The sequence below is a fragment of the Caloenas nicobarica genome, chromosome 4 (genome assembly GCF_036013445.1).
Source record: "Caloenas nicobarica isolate bCalNic1 chromosome 4, bCalNic1.hap1, whole genome shotgun sequence".
Classification (NCBI taxonomy): domain Eukaryota; kingdom Metazoa; phylum Chordata; class Aves; order Columbiformes; family Columbidae; genus Caloenas; species Caloenas nicobarica.
This window is the reverse complement of record NC_088248.1, coordinates 51,339,525-51,353,639: the sequence shown is the minus strand read 5'-3', so window position 1 is coordinate 51,353,639 and position 14,115 is coordinate 51,339,525.

Sequence of the window (14,115 nt, the reverse complement as noted above, 5' to 3'; positions counted from 1 at the left end):
AAAAAGTGAACAATTTATTAGTCTTTAGGAATCACTGCAATTCTTAATTAAGGTGGAGAAAAGTGGATTTGAGCTGGTTTTGCTTCACAGATTCAGTATAAGACTAAAACAAAGCACCCAGAAAACCCAAGTGTTGTGTGTGCCTTGGCATCCAGTTGGTCCTTTCGCTGGCAGCTGAGCTTGCTGTTGAGATGCAAGACCCAAGGGTGAGCAGCTCTGCTTGAGAGTGAACATAATGAGAAACTTGGAGGCATTATGTAACACAGAGGATTGCCCACATGCAGCAACTTTAATTGATTGCAAAGCCAAGAACAGCAATGCAAAATAAGAACATCTGCTGAATGGTATGAATATAGCAGGCATGTGAACTTCTGATAACACCTGTGCAGCAACTGGTTGGGAGTTGCTGATTTACAACTGGAGGACTGCATATTTTTTTATCGTGTCTAACTAACGATGGCAGTGAGACCTCTTGCGAAGGTGTGGTGTTGTGTGGTTTGTGTTCTTTGTTTGGTGTTTTGTTTGTTTTTATCTCCTGAGCTTTTTGTTGTCTACTCAGCATCCTCTAATTATTTCTTCCTTCATGCTGGGCTCCTACAGAAATCCTGATAATATGCGCAGAAGTGACCTTAAAGTTACAAGAATACAAAAATTTTCACTCTTGGATAATAGAACTGAGTACTGGGAAATAGCTTTTGAATTGTGTTTAAGTTCTTGTTTTATGGTGCTAGCTGTTACAGATGCGGAGTTGGAAAAGGCTTTTACAATACTCTCTAGCTTCCTGGTAAATGTTACTTATACCTAGAGAATTGATGCCCTAGGTGTTTTGTTTGGTGTGCGTTATTTGATACTTTCCTGTTTTGGGGTTTCTGGGCAGCTGGTATCCGTTTTATACCTAATAGAAGAGACAGAGGGAAGAAGGTATGCTCCCTGCTCTAGCAAAGTCTCTAAAACCTTGGTAAAAATGGGCTGAAAGGATATGTATGCAAGTCGAGAAGTGTTGGAAACTGTGGGAAGTGTCTCTGCCTACACAGACCTTTGCTTGGAGGAACACTCTGACACCAGACAGATCTTCTGGTGGCAGGGAGTGACACCTCCCATTTGCTGGCAGCAGCTTCTGTGGTTGGAGGCTGAGAAAATGAGGGAGAAGATCAACTTGCAGCACTGGGGTACAGGGTCCTACACAAGTGAGCTCTTCTGAAGCAATCCGAGCATCTCCTTCCCAATTAACCAGAAGTGAACTTGAGTGTGCAAGCTTGGATCACATTTAGACGGCACCCACATTATACTTAATGAGTTAAATGTGCTTGTATACTAACAAACACTTGAAATTGCTTAACGACTGTTGACAAAATACCTGTCTTGGCGAGGTGTCTTTCTTAACACACTTGAGTCTAAATGCAGTTAAGCTTCTCTGTGTCATCAATGAGAAGCTTTTTTTCCCCCCCCCGCCCCAAGATGGCAGCAATTTATATGGCTATGGCTGTTTCTACTGTGAATTTCCCCAGGCAGGGGAAATACATCATCATTTAATGATCAGCAGTTTCTCTTGGACCTGAGAGCAGGTAGCTCAGCCAGGTGTTTTGTCTGTACAGACTTGTACTATTTCCTCTGTTAGCCTGTGCAAGAGCTTCTCTGTGTGCACAGCTTTTGGCCTAGAGACAGAGTAAACTCATATACTGAAGTTGCCCTTAGTATGCTATAACATTCTGCTTTTCTAAAGTACACATTTTGAGTAACATACTTCAATGTTCTGAACCAAATGAATACATTCACATTAAATTACTCCAGAGGATTTTTAGATAATAAAAGTGGAAGATAAGGACTCATGATTTTTTTTTTTTCCCCCGAATTACTTTTCCAGTCTATACAGCTATATACTGTGTAATAGTATTGCAAGTTATTTAGCTCATCCTTACGGTTTTGTTGGAGTTTTTTTAGCCATTAACTGGGCAGGAAAGGAACTGTTCTAGGACCAACCTCATCAGGGCCTTATAAACCTCTAAGTAATGCAAGAAATTAGGTATGTAGACATGCTGGGACAAATTTGTCCTCTTTCTAAGGCAGAATCAGTACTGGAGTATTGTGTAGACTTCTTCCTAAGGTGGAATGAGACTTCTTTGACTATTCATGCTCTCAGACAAGGCAAAGGAGCCTGATAGTGCCGTAGTCACTTAAGGTCTGCCAGCCCTGAGATTATGAACAGGATGGTCTGACTTGCTCATGGGACCTTGGGGTACTCCTGCATTATTTGCAGTGTCTGTTACAAGTCAAAATGGAAATATGGAGCCAGCTGACAAAATCTGATGCAGAATCTTTGATCCTCAGGAGGGTGTCCTGGAAGCTTGTGCATGCTGTGCACAGCTGTCTGGCTTTACGTTTATTTGTCTGAAAAGGGATGTACAGGCTCTTGGCAAAACCTTAGCCCTTAAAGAAAATTTCAAATCAGTGAAAGGTACTTTTTAAAATGAAACTGAGCGTGCATAACTACCTTTTTTGGAAATCACAAAAAAGCAGAAAACTCCAGGACCCTCTTGAAGCATCTGTTGTAATAATAATTATTCCTCTATTTTCTTTTTTTTCTTTTATTTTTTTTGGCACAGATCATATGGATTTCCATAGCATCTGGCATGCAGTTTTCTGTGGAAGAACAACTATAAAGGGCCTTATTTCCCTTAGGAACTCACATGCTAATTAAACCTGCACTACTACAGCTTATCTGAGCCAGATGAAATCAAAGCATTGAGTCCATACACCTTAACTTTGAATGGCTTCAATTCTCAGGGACTAGATCAATTTGAAGGCTTCAGAAACCATCTGTAGCTCCTTGAAAGCTATAAGAGGTGAGGGAAAATATGATTTACACATGCTGAACAAGCTATAAACAATTGCAGTTTGCCAGCTGTCATCCATTTTTGAAGCTGGCTTCAAAGTGCTGTATGGTGCATTCAGTTCCCTCTTTGCTCCCTTTTAAGGGCCGTGTATTATGAGTTTATGCCGCTTACTATTGTCAGTAGTGATACTATGTTATGATAATGATGCTCTTTAGGATGTATTGCTGCTTTAAGTTCTTATTCTTCTTCGAGTTGCATACAATTGGCAGCAGAAATATTTCTGGACAGCGCTAGGCAAGACGTTATGCTTTATCTAGTAGCACTTGGCATCCTTCTTGCAAGCCTGAAGCTTTGAATTTTGAACTCTAGTGGATGAAGTCTGCATAACTCTCTGGAAAAAATAAAGCCTCTAAGTGAATTTGGTCAGCAACTGTTCCTCAGTAGCCTCTAACAACACCTGGACACCATCTGGTCCCTGAACAGCAGATATGTTTGTGGTGCCACGGCTATAATCCAGCACTGGTGCAGAGTGACCAGCTGAACTAAGATCCAGGTTCATCACACCAGGATAACAAGAATCAAATACTTTGAATGAAGTGCTTAGGGTAGGGTTGTCCAAGCAAACTGTGAGGTGTTGTTGAGCTGAAAAAGCCTAAATACTTCTCTGCCAGGATACTGCATAGTTTTACTCTTCTATGGCATAGCCAGGGAAGATTTACATGATGTGCTCTGTAATTGCAGGTGACTTTGGCAAGCCTTAAGAGGAGTGATATTTGGAACACAGACACAGTGTGTTTTCTCAATAGTGTCCCTTTTGAAAGGACAAGATAGGCAGAAATGTTAAGTTGTCATAGCATGCAACAGTTATTGAGCTGTACTTTAATTTTATATTAAAGGATAAGAAGAAGAAACAGTAAATGGAGGGCTTGAGGCATAAGGAGGGTAGTTTACCCTGTGTGTAGCAAAACACACTGAGATGTGGTGCTGCTTAGGGACATCTGTGAAAATGTGACTTCAGCACAAGCTGCATGTAAACCAGGCTGGTAACAGACCCTGTCACCTCAATCATTTTCTGCATGAAAGTGCATCACAGCACTGGGCTTTTGAATTGCTTTTAAGAAATGGCTAGAGCCAAGGCTTCAAAATTAACTTCAGTTCACTGTTCTCATTATTTGCATGAAGCTAATATTCTTTCACTTCTGCGGATTAATTTTCCTATCTGTAAAACTGTAATTACAAATACCTCTACGTTGTACAGATGTTCTGATATGTAGAAAATTGAAGTAGTCCTGAGCTAGTGATACCAGAATTTGATATTATTCAATGTCTTGTCCCAGGGTGTAGCCAGTACAAATGATTCATGGGAAGATGTATGAAATGCTGATGTGCTTTATTAAATCCCATTTTGGTTTTTAGGTTTAGCTTAGATCTTGAAATGAAGAACTTAACAGTGTAAAATATGTAATGTCTGTAACTAAATATTTAACTAAAGGAAGTTCTGGATATTCATGTAAATATCTAGGTTCTTGAATCTTGCTCATTTCTTGTCCACAAGTTCTGCAGCTGAATTACGTAATATATGAAGGCTTTTCTTAAAAACAAACAAAACAAACTTATATCCTTTAACTTGACTGAAATGCCCTCTTGTGCTTTTATTCACGTATGTTCTTTTGCAACCCTCAGTTAAGTGATCTAAAAGTGTACAAGAACACTTTTGGCACTATATCCAAAGCAATATGCTGGACTCCACGTTGCAAACCTGTGAAGATATTATGCCTGGTGCTGCTCTTTTCTGGGGATACAGAGAAAAGAGGATGTGGTGGAGATGTAGGAAAGAGGAGAGGAGGGTTTGGGACATAGCTAGTGCCAAAGCTTGTCTTGGATGGATATAGCTGGACTATATACTGAACTTGTTTTAATACTGGTCTGTAACTACTGTGCTGCTTCTGCTTCCTGAGGGTCAGTCACACTTTGAGATGACAGAAAACATCTCATGGGGCTTTGCTGGCAAGCAAAGCTTAATCTTGTGGTTTTTCTCTTTCATTTTAGCAGACACTGTCAGAAACAAGAGATGGTCATAATCTGTCAGTCTTGACAAGGCGCTCTGTCTGTACAGCCAATGACATTCAGATGGGATGTCAAACTGCATGTAGGTCTCATGACTAATGGTGCTAATAAGCATGCCATGCAAATTGAATTTGAAACAGCCTTCTCAACTACTCATTACTGCTTAATAGTGCTGAAGTGATTATATTTTATGATTCTATAAAATAGTTGATCTACTGACTGTATGGCTTTTGCTACATTTTCCTGTGTTAGATTCTGAGGTTATTCTTGGCTTTGCAAGAGACAAGGTAATATTTCTTAAGCTGCAAGCATCTGTAAGTGAGCTCTGGTTCCCTGGGGACTGGTTTTCTTCAAGCTGTCTGCCTGGGTTTCCCTCCCTTGGAAAAGGCAGATATCTGCTTAGTTCCTTTCCATTCCTGCCTTCCCTGTGGCTTCTGCCTAGGGCCTGGTTCTGATACCTGTGAAGAGCTGCTGGATCTCATTGTAGGACATCACTTTTGTAAGCAAATGAGGGACGCTTTCATTTTGAGTATTTGGAAGGGTAAATTGTAATGTGACTAGCTAAATAGAAAAGTTAATTCTGACACAGAGTTCTCTTAGACTCCTGCAAACATCTTGTATAAATCTCATCAAAAGCTGGAATTATGGATCTCAGTTCACTTTCTTGGAGCAAAGAAGGATTATAGCATTCATTTGCTTAGTCACAAAAGACAAAACACTCCAGAGTATGATAAGAAGACAAAGTTATTGATTTGTTAATGTCTTGGTTGATCAACTACTGCAAAGAGGAGAAATTAAGCTGATGTGCCACACAGATAAGTTACGCAATGTTATGAAACAGTTGTTAAGGAACTGATCGAATGCACATATCCTTTGTACTTAGAAATTATTTCTGGAAGTTCCCAACCCTAGTCATGGCATACAGCAGCTTAAGCATCATGTGTCTGGGATCTAAATACAGTGAGCCAGAATCTCTGCTGCTGGATCAGTATCCAGTGATCAAAAATGACAAAGGACCTGCTGTGCATGAGGTTACTCCTTTCTGCCTGTGCCTTCTGGCCAGTGCATTATGGATTACTTATTTAATGACAATTAATCACTAAATAACTTGTTTATTTGAAAGTCTGTTTATACTGATAATTACAGCTACCTCCATATCTAGCTAACCCATAAGCTTATTTGGGTTTCAGATGCAGCTTGTTAAGTGTTAACATGCGATTGCCCTGCATGAGGAGCCACTGAAACTCTTGTCTGTGAAATGACACTGTCAGTCAAGGACTGTGCCCTTTTGCTCTGCATGAAGAAAATTTCCCTGGAGCAAACTGAGGATTTTCCAACAGACTCCCCACTGCCATGGAGATGCAGGGGCACAGATCCTGCTGGGAACCCCTCTGGTTCAGGCATACTTTTATGATAGGCCCCAGAATCTCTAATATGATTCACTCCAGGAGGAGCTGGTTAAGTCAGACTATCAAACTGATTTTAGGTATATAGGGTGTTCTCAGACATAATTGTTGCCCTGTGTAAGGGCAGGTAGGGAGAATCTATTCAGCTGTGAGTTTGATGGCCTTGCAATAAGAGCACTGAGGGATAATTCCCAAATTGGGTCACAGGCTTCTTCCCACTAGAAAGGTGACAAATAGGGGACCTTAGTACCCTAATCTAACACAAACCATAGAGAAGGAATTTTTAGATTTTTCTCTGGAGGAACCTATTCATGACTAAGCCAAAAGCAAGATATTTTATATGGTATATCAGTGTGTAAGTGATGGATCATCTAGGTTACCCCACGGCTTAGGGGGTTACGGACAAATTGCAAGCACAGCTGAAGTGCCACAGGCCAGTTGGTAGCTCTCTAAGACAAGATGTTGGGAGGTACTTATGACTGGATACAATATGCTATGGTTAACATTCAATGAAGGGAAAAAAAAATCCCTTTACATTCTGAATGTGTGGCCTCTTGGGGTATAAAACTAAAGAGATACTGGACTCTACTCTTGCTTATTATTTCTGTGGGCAGTAAATATTTGAACAGTTCTGCTTTCTACTTTGGTCAAAGGGGTGGAAGCACTTTCTGCTAAAGAGGATCTAGAAGCTGCTGGGTCTCTGCTTGAAGTAGGAGAATTTCCAAGGAAGTACAACCTCTGTTTTCAGTCTGCAGTCACTGCAAGTCTTACATATATAGTATTTTTTTCAGAAGAAAATCTATGTATAAAACTTATTCTCATGCAAGCAACACTGCTGAGTAACTGAACAATTAACTTTTTTTTTTTCTGAGATCTTTCAGTCAGGCAAAGGCTGAGACATGAAATTCAAGAAGGACAAAAATCAAGGAATAACTTTGGGAAGGAATAAACCCTTGCAACAATACAGGCTGGGGAGCAATCTGGGCATGGGCAGTAGCCTGCCCTCACAGCAAAGAAAGGCAACAGCATCCTGGGCTGCATTAACAGGAGCGTAGCCTGATCCAGAGGGGTGATTATCTCTCTCCATGCCAACAGAATAAAAATGGTAATAAGCTGAAACTAGGCTGGAGGAGAATCACCAATCTGGTCATGCAGAAGCACTTGCCCTGTGAGAAGAGGCTAACAGCTTATGGCTTGTTCAGTTTGGAGGAGAGATGGCTTTGGAGATAGCAAACAACAGCCCCCCGGTATCTCTGGTAAGGTTGTCCAACAGGATATAAGGAACTCCATGAGGACAGTTAAGAATTGGAGCAGGTAGCCTGGAGAGCTTGAGCAGGCCTCCACCCTTAAAGCTTTTGAAGACTGAACTGGATCAAGCCCTGAGCAGCCTGATTTGATCTTACCAGCTGGCTGTGCTGGAGGAGGAGGCTGGGCTAGAGACCTCCCGTGTCCCTTCCAACTAGAGTTACTCCCCGAAAAGTGGTTGTAGCAAGTAGGGTGTTGGTCTCTTTTACCAAGTAGCAAATGGTAGGGTGAGAGGAAACAGCCTCAAGTTGCATCAGGGAGGTTCAGATTGGACATTATGAAATACTTATTCACTGAAAGAGTTGTGAGGCATGGGAACAGGCTGCCAAGGGAAGTGGTTGGGTCACCGTTCCTGGAGGTATTTAAAAGATGGGTAAATGAGGTTCTTTGGGTCATGGTTTAGAGGTGGACTTGGTAGTGCTAGGTTAATGGTTGGATTCTAAGATCTTAAAGGTCTTTTCCAACTAAAATGATTCTGTGACCTACCCCTTGATCCTATGATCATGGTATGTTGATATTACTAATGCCTATGAGTCAGTTGCATCTGGCTATTTTGCCAGATCTTTGAATGATGGACCTAAGTGCTTGAGCTGTAGTATATGCTCATGCCTGGGTTGATGGCAATACTGTCTCAGGTAACATATATGAAGCCCAGCTAGCCAGATCCTAAGAACTCAGTATTCTTGCAGTTAAACAGCTGTGAGAATCTTCTTGCAGACTAGATATATTAAAAAAATCCCCCTCAATTGAAGGCACATAAACTACCATGAATGGGAAGCAGCTAGGGTATAGTATTGGCAGAAAGGACTGCATTTTTTCCCTTTGATGTGAAAAGCTCTATGTAATCAAAGAAAGTGATACTGTTGAAATGGTTAAAATGTGCAATAAAATAAAACCTGAACTTAAAGAAGCAAGAACTTCAGTTCTCTGAAAGGCAAAATCTGCTGTTGAATTACCTGCAGTGACAGTAATCATGTTGTTTGTCATGAGTTGTTATAATACAGTCAAGAATGAAGATAACTCAGTGTAGCATAAAGTTTGTTTTATTAATATGGCTTAGCGTGGCTTTCCTCTCTGACATATGACTGTTCCATTCAACTACCTCATGGTAAGGTTTTCTGGAAGAAGAGAGTGAGTCAAGAGTACAGATTAGCTGTTTAGGTTGTAACATTTACAGTCCCAACAAGAACAGGCACTGATGACTTTGGCTCTGAGTGCATTATCAATTTGATGAAGGTACTTGGAGATTTCACACAATCTCTCTCCCGAAATGGTCATGTAGCAAAATGTTGGAAACAAGATACGTAAAAGCAGCTGATGTCTTGGTGGCACCTCTCTTCTTAGCTTCTTAATTTACCTGGCTTTATCTTCTTGGAATGTAACACAGCATAGTAAATGTTCAGCAGTTTTCCAGAGCTTGTATATTTTTTTTTTCATATCTTTTTGTGGGACTTGTTTTGTCCTCAGTTCAATATCATTAAGTTGAATTCATGTGCTTAATCTGAAAGCACCAATGTCTATGCTGACTTCATTCTTCATAGTTTTCTTTCTCCTGTTTGTAATTTAAGTCAAAGGAGTCTTTAACCTAGCACATCTGTCAGGGCTCTGTTGCTTGCTTGACATTCATATGGGCTTTTAGGCTGTCATCAAATATACAGTGGGTGCTTTCCCAAGGTTTATAAACACTTTTTTCACTTGATTATACTAGCATCAATACAAAGGACATATAAAAACTTATTCACTGCATTTACTTGCCAGAGACAAGAGTTGTTTGCAGAACAATTGCCTCTGTCTTATAAAGTGTCTTTCGTCTGGTTTTCTTTTCTGTATAACAAGTTTCTTTGCAACTTGTTTTTCCTTCACTTAAAGGGTTTGTTTAAAAACAGAACACACGCACACATGTTTCCAACCTCCAGCCAATTCATGTATGTACTTCACATACTTTAATTCAGTTCCCTGACATCTCATCTGTGTTTGGGACATGGCTGTGAACAAATTCCTGACTTTTACCAGCATACTGCTCTTGTTCCAAGCAGGGTAGGTTCCCCTAAATTTCATTTGATCTCATGCATATTTTCAAACAAGTGCTGCTCTACCACTAACTAGTTTTTGTTCAGGAATAACAATTGTCTGTGTAGTGACCTTGCATGGTCTGGACAAGTAGCAGGATCTGTCAGGATGACCTTGTTTACAGTTCCTGATACTGTCAGTGGGCTGAGATCCCTTCTGGAATGTTCCTGAGTGTTGCCAGCCCCGTGCTTACATACCAACTGCTGTGGCCATTGTTTTCCACAGCAGCCAATAGTGTGTTCTGTTCACCTGATGCTCTTGCAACTCAGTAATTTTCACATCTCCATTAGAAAGAAAGCTAGTTGTTGAATATATATTAATATTTTTCCCTTTCCATTCATCTGGGGACAGGAATTTGGTTTTTCTACTCTTCTTTCTTCATCTTTTATTTCTTCTCCACTACTGACTTTCTAACTTCACTTAACTGCGGAAATCTGTTCTCCTCTGCCATCCTGCTCAAGATTCAAGGCTTAAAAGGGAAGGAGTGACATGAGGTATTCATATTGTATTCCTTCCTCACCACGTATTTTCTTAAGGCCTTTCTTCAAGTGCTGATATGTATTCCCAGATCCACAGCTACTCCAACACTTAGAAAAGTGGTAGAGGAGTCCAAGGCTTCGGCAGGTGCAGGTAAGTCTGCCCTGGGATTGCTCATTCAAATTTCAGGTATTGCCTGTATCTGCTTAACCGAGCTGCTAGCAGGCACTTGGAGTTGTCTCAGGGGCTGAGTGAAGGCAATGCAATGTTTGACAGATGGAAATAGCTGATGACAGCTGCCTTGCTGTTCTTCCCCCAAAAGCCATGCAGAGTACCTTGTGCACGGATGGGACTGAGTCAGTCCCCCCTCCTGTCTCTTGTGTGGGTAGAAGGGCAAATCCTTCAAGTCAAGGATAGGAGACAATAGCTTTGTAGTATGAAGATATTCCTTCCCCAAGGAATAACGATTGACCCTTGGCCTTAATGAATTTGCAGTTCCTACTGTAAAGCGGCTACTCAAATCAGTGCTGGAAAACTCTCAAGCCTGGGACAACCTACAGGCCAGTAAACAGGACTGAGTGATATGGTACATGGAAAGGAAAGGACCAGTGTGTTACAACTACAGACTTTGCTTCACCCTTATCTCCGCTCTTCCCTCCTGCCACCAGGCTACTCAGTGCCAGTGAGGCTGAAATAACAATAAAAAGGATGCTGTTTGTTTCAAACCTTGCTTAGAGCAAGAGATGAGGAAATGGAGGGAATCTGATCTGCCCAGCTTTGGTCCTTAACATTTGCACTAATTCATCAGCTTTATCTGTTTGGGCTGAAGGTGGGGACAGGAGCCAGAGGACCTCTTCCTCTCAGCTCGTAGAGAAGCCCTTACTCAGACACATTGCATCTCCTGGTGCTGATCTACAGAGGTAGCTGCCGCCTCCTTCCCTGGCAGCATGTGGACCTCACGTGCCTCCTGATGATGTCCTTGTTCTTCTGAGGAAGAGATTTAGCTCTCAGTTTACAACGTGGCGACTTGTAAAATATTGCATGTCTGTTCTGACAGGAGACAGTCCATGCAATGGTGAGGCTACTGCTTGTCTCTGGTGTACTGCTCCATTGGTTACAGCATTGGTTTCCAGCTTTGGCTGACCCCAAAGTGAAATAGATCTACCTGTTTTCCATCTCAGCTGGGTGCCCTGATCACCAGGACACAGCGAAGTGCTGCTTGGTGTCTGCCTGCCTTAGACTGCTCTGCAAGGAATTTTGGGCAGAAGACAAATCTCTTTGTCCAAGTCAGACAGCTAATGAGTTTATCACCTCCATAATTGTGCAGTGATCTTTAGACAGACCAGACTATCATTTAGGATGTCAACAGAGGTAGCTAAAATCCATCCTGTCATAAATGTTATTCAGGTGTCCTGAATCCTTCCCTGTAAGCTTCAAATGGTGGCTACTACTGCTGGTTTTGGCAGCGATTCATCTAGCATTTAATTTTGTCAGTTGTATTGTGAGTTTGATATACTTGTTAGGTTGCTACTGCTTCCTCTGGACTGGTGAACCTAATTTATAGGCAGCCTTGACAGCTTAACTGCAAAGACAAGGGATGAATCCTGTGCTTAAACAAAGAGAAAGTAGTAACTACTAACAGACTATATTCAGTCTGAAAGTCCAGGTCAGACGTCATTCATAAGACCTGCGTTGAATCCTGTATAAATAACCTTGATTTGAAACTTTACCAGCTTCATCATTAGTAGAGGAAAGTTAAATACAAATTCTTAAAGCTATTCTTGCCAGTGAAAGATGTGGTCTTCCTTCCAGAGGGTGGTATCAAATGATAAACGGCATAACTCTCCCTTTTCCCGTGTCCCTGGTGTGACTAGACAGTTAATGATAACTACCTAATTCTACCAAAGGGGATTTAGATGTCATCAACCAATTCTGTGTATGTTGTCAAGGCCAGAAATTTAAAATACAAATGTAGGGCTAACTTATCTATTTCTCTTTGTCTGTCCCACAAACCTCTAATTCCAGGCAGCAAGTTTGCATGAATAGAAACCAAACAAGAGCCTTGGCATTTGCCCTATTGCAATAAAAATCTAGATACTCATCCTTTGATGCTTATTCTAGTCTACTACAATTGTTTTTCCTATCCGTTCTGCTGCGGCAAGAGGGAGATCCAAATGCTTAGAACTAAAGCTTGTTTTTGAAAATTTGCAGGTAATGGTGTGTTATTCATGTAAGTCCTTATGTGGTTTTACATTACAGAATTGGCTGGCTTGCAGCTACCTGGTCCACTTCCACCTTCCTGCGCAGCACAGCGGAGTGTCTGGCTTGATTTCTTCTGCTGCTCCTTGTTTCTGTGCTGTTCTTGAGTATGAGTAGGAGCTCTTCAATATATGTATGGGTGGTGTGTGTGTTTGTGTGTGGTGTTGGTTTTTTTTTCTTTTTTTCTTCCAATTTACAGTTGACTTTACGTGCATTTGTACTGCCTCAGAGCTGCAAGCATGCTTTGCTCTTGTGTTGCATTCAGAGCACTTGTATCACCCTGGATCTTTCAGCGTCAGCCGCTACCTCTTGGCCTGTGTTATCGCTTGGGGGAATTCCTTTAGTAAATATAATAAAAGGCACCAGTCAGTCCTGTTGCTTGCTAGAGTCCTACACATTGGAGCTTTAGCAGTGGTCCAGAGGGCAGTAAAATATTTTCTTCCAAAATGGCCTGCTGGCAGTTCCCCAGGTAGTGTGCACAGGGACAGTGACAGCCTGAGGGAAAGATTTAAGACAGGCTGAGCCCCTTTCTGGGTCTGAACTCAGGACCAGGAGCTCCTGACAGCAAGCTGTTGCTGATGAGGCTGTGTATGTAAGACTCCACATACATTTCTGGTCAATTTATGGACCTAAAACAAACTTTGTCAGGCTGTTCTTTTGGGCTGTGGTGTGGGTCGTTGTACAACCTTAGGGTTTCTCTCAACAGCAAGGTATTGAGGTACATATTTCATCATAAACTTCTCTGCTGAGATCTTAAGTGAGACTTTACTGATTTCTCTCTGACAAATAAGTATCTGAAATTAGAAAACAGAAATATTTCCAAGTGTCTCTCTACCGTTAGAAAACCTAAATGGCCAAGCTGGTGGGGTTTTTTTATGTTTAAAAACACTTATATGAGCTTGCCCAGCCACACTTATGATAGAATTGCTAAGACAGATGCTTGCTCAGCAGTTTGCTAAGTAAGATACAACCTGTATGCAGCATGTGAATTTTTCATTTTGGTAGATTTCTAATCACTTTCACATCTTTCTCTGAACTTTCTGCACAAATGTGCTCTGTGCCCAGTGGAACTCTTGGCTGGGTTGCTGCAGGAGACTGTGAGAGTTTGCAGAACCAAAATATTAAGGTATTGCTTCCAGTATAAGTTGTAATTTGTGGTAAATTATTTCTGGCTTAATTAGCAGGATTTGTGGTGCCAAGCTTCCTTTTTAATGATGCAAACAATCCAGACCGTGGGCTGAGTTCTAAATAATTTGAAGCAAATTAAATGATTATTAGAATAAAATTCTTCAGATGGAAAAGCCTGTGGAAGAAGAGGTTAGTCTGTTTGTACTCTCTTCAAATTGCCACCAGATGACAGTGTTCCATCAGATTTTAAAACTATGACTTCAGTTTTTGTTGCTGCTGAGAGGCTGAATGGCTGCATTTTATTCCTCACTATGCTGTCAATCATTTGGTAGCAGACATCTTAGTGAAGATTCTGTTCAAATTTCCAGTATAACCCCTTTTATCACACCTCAGTTGATTATTTTCTTTTTTTTAAAAAAAATTATCAACCTAAGAATATTTTGAAAGCAAGTTTGAACGAAGAGTGATTGCCTTGAAGCTCTGCAGATGTGAAAAAGGAATAATCTCTGTCCAGTCAAAAACCAGCTCAGGTTTTAAAGGTTGGGAAGATGGTCCATGGAAGCACTACC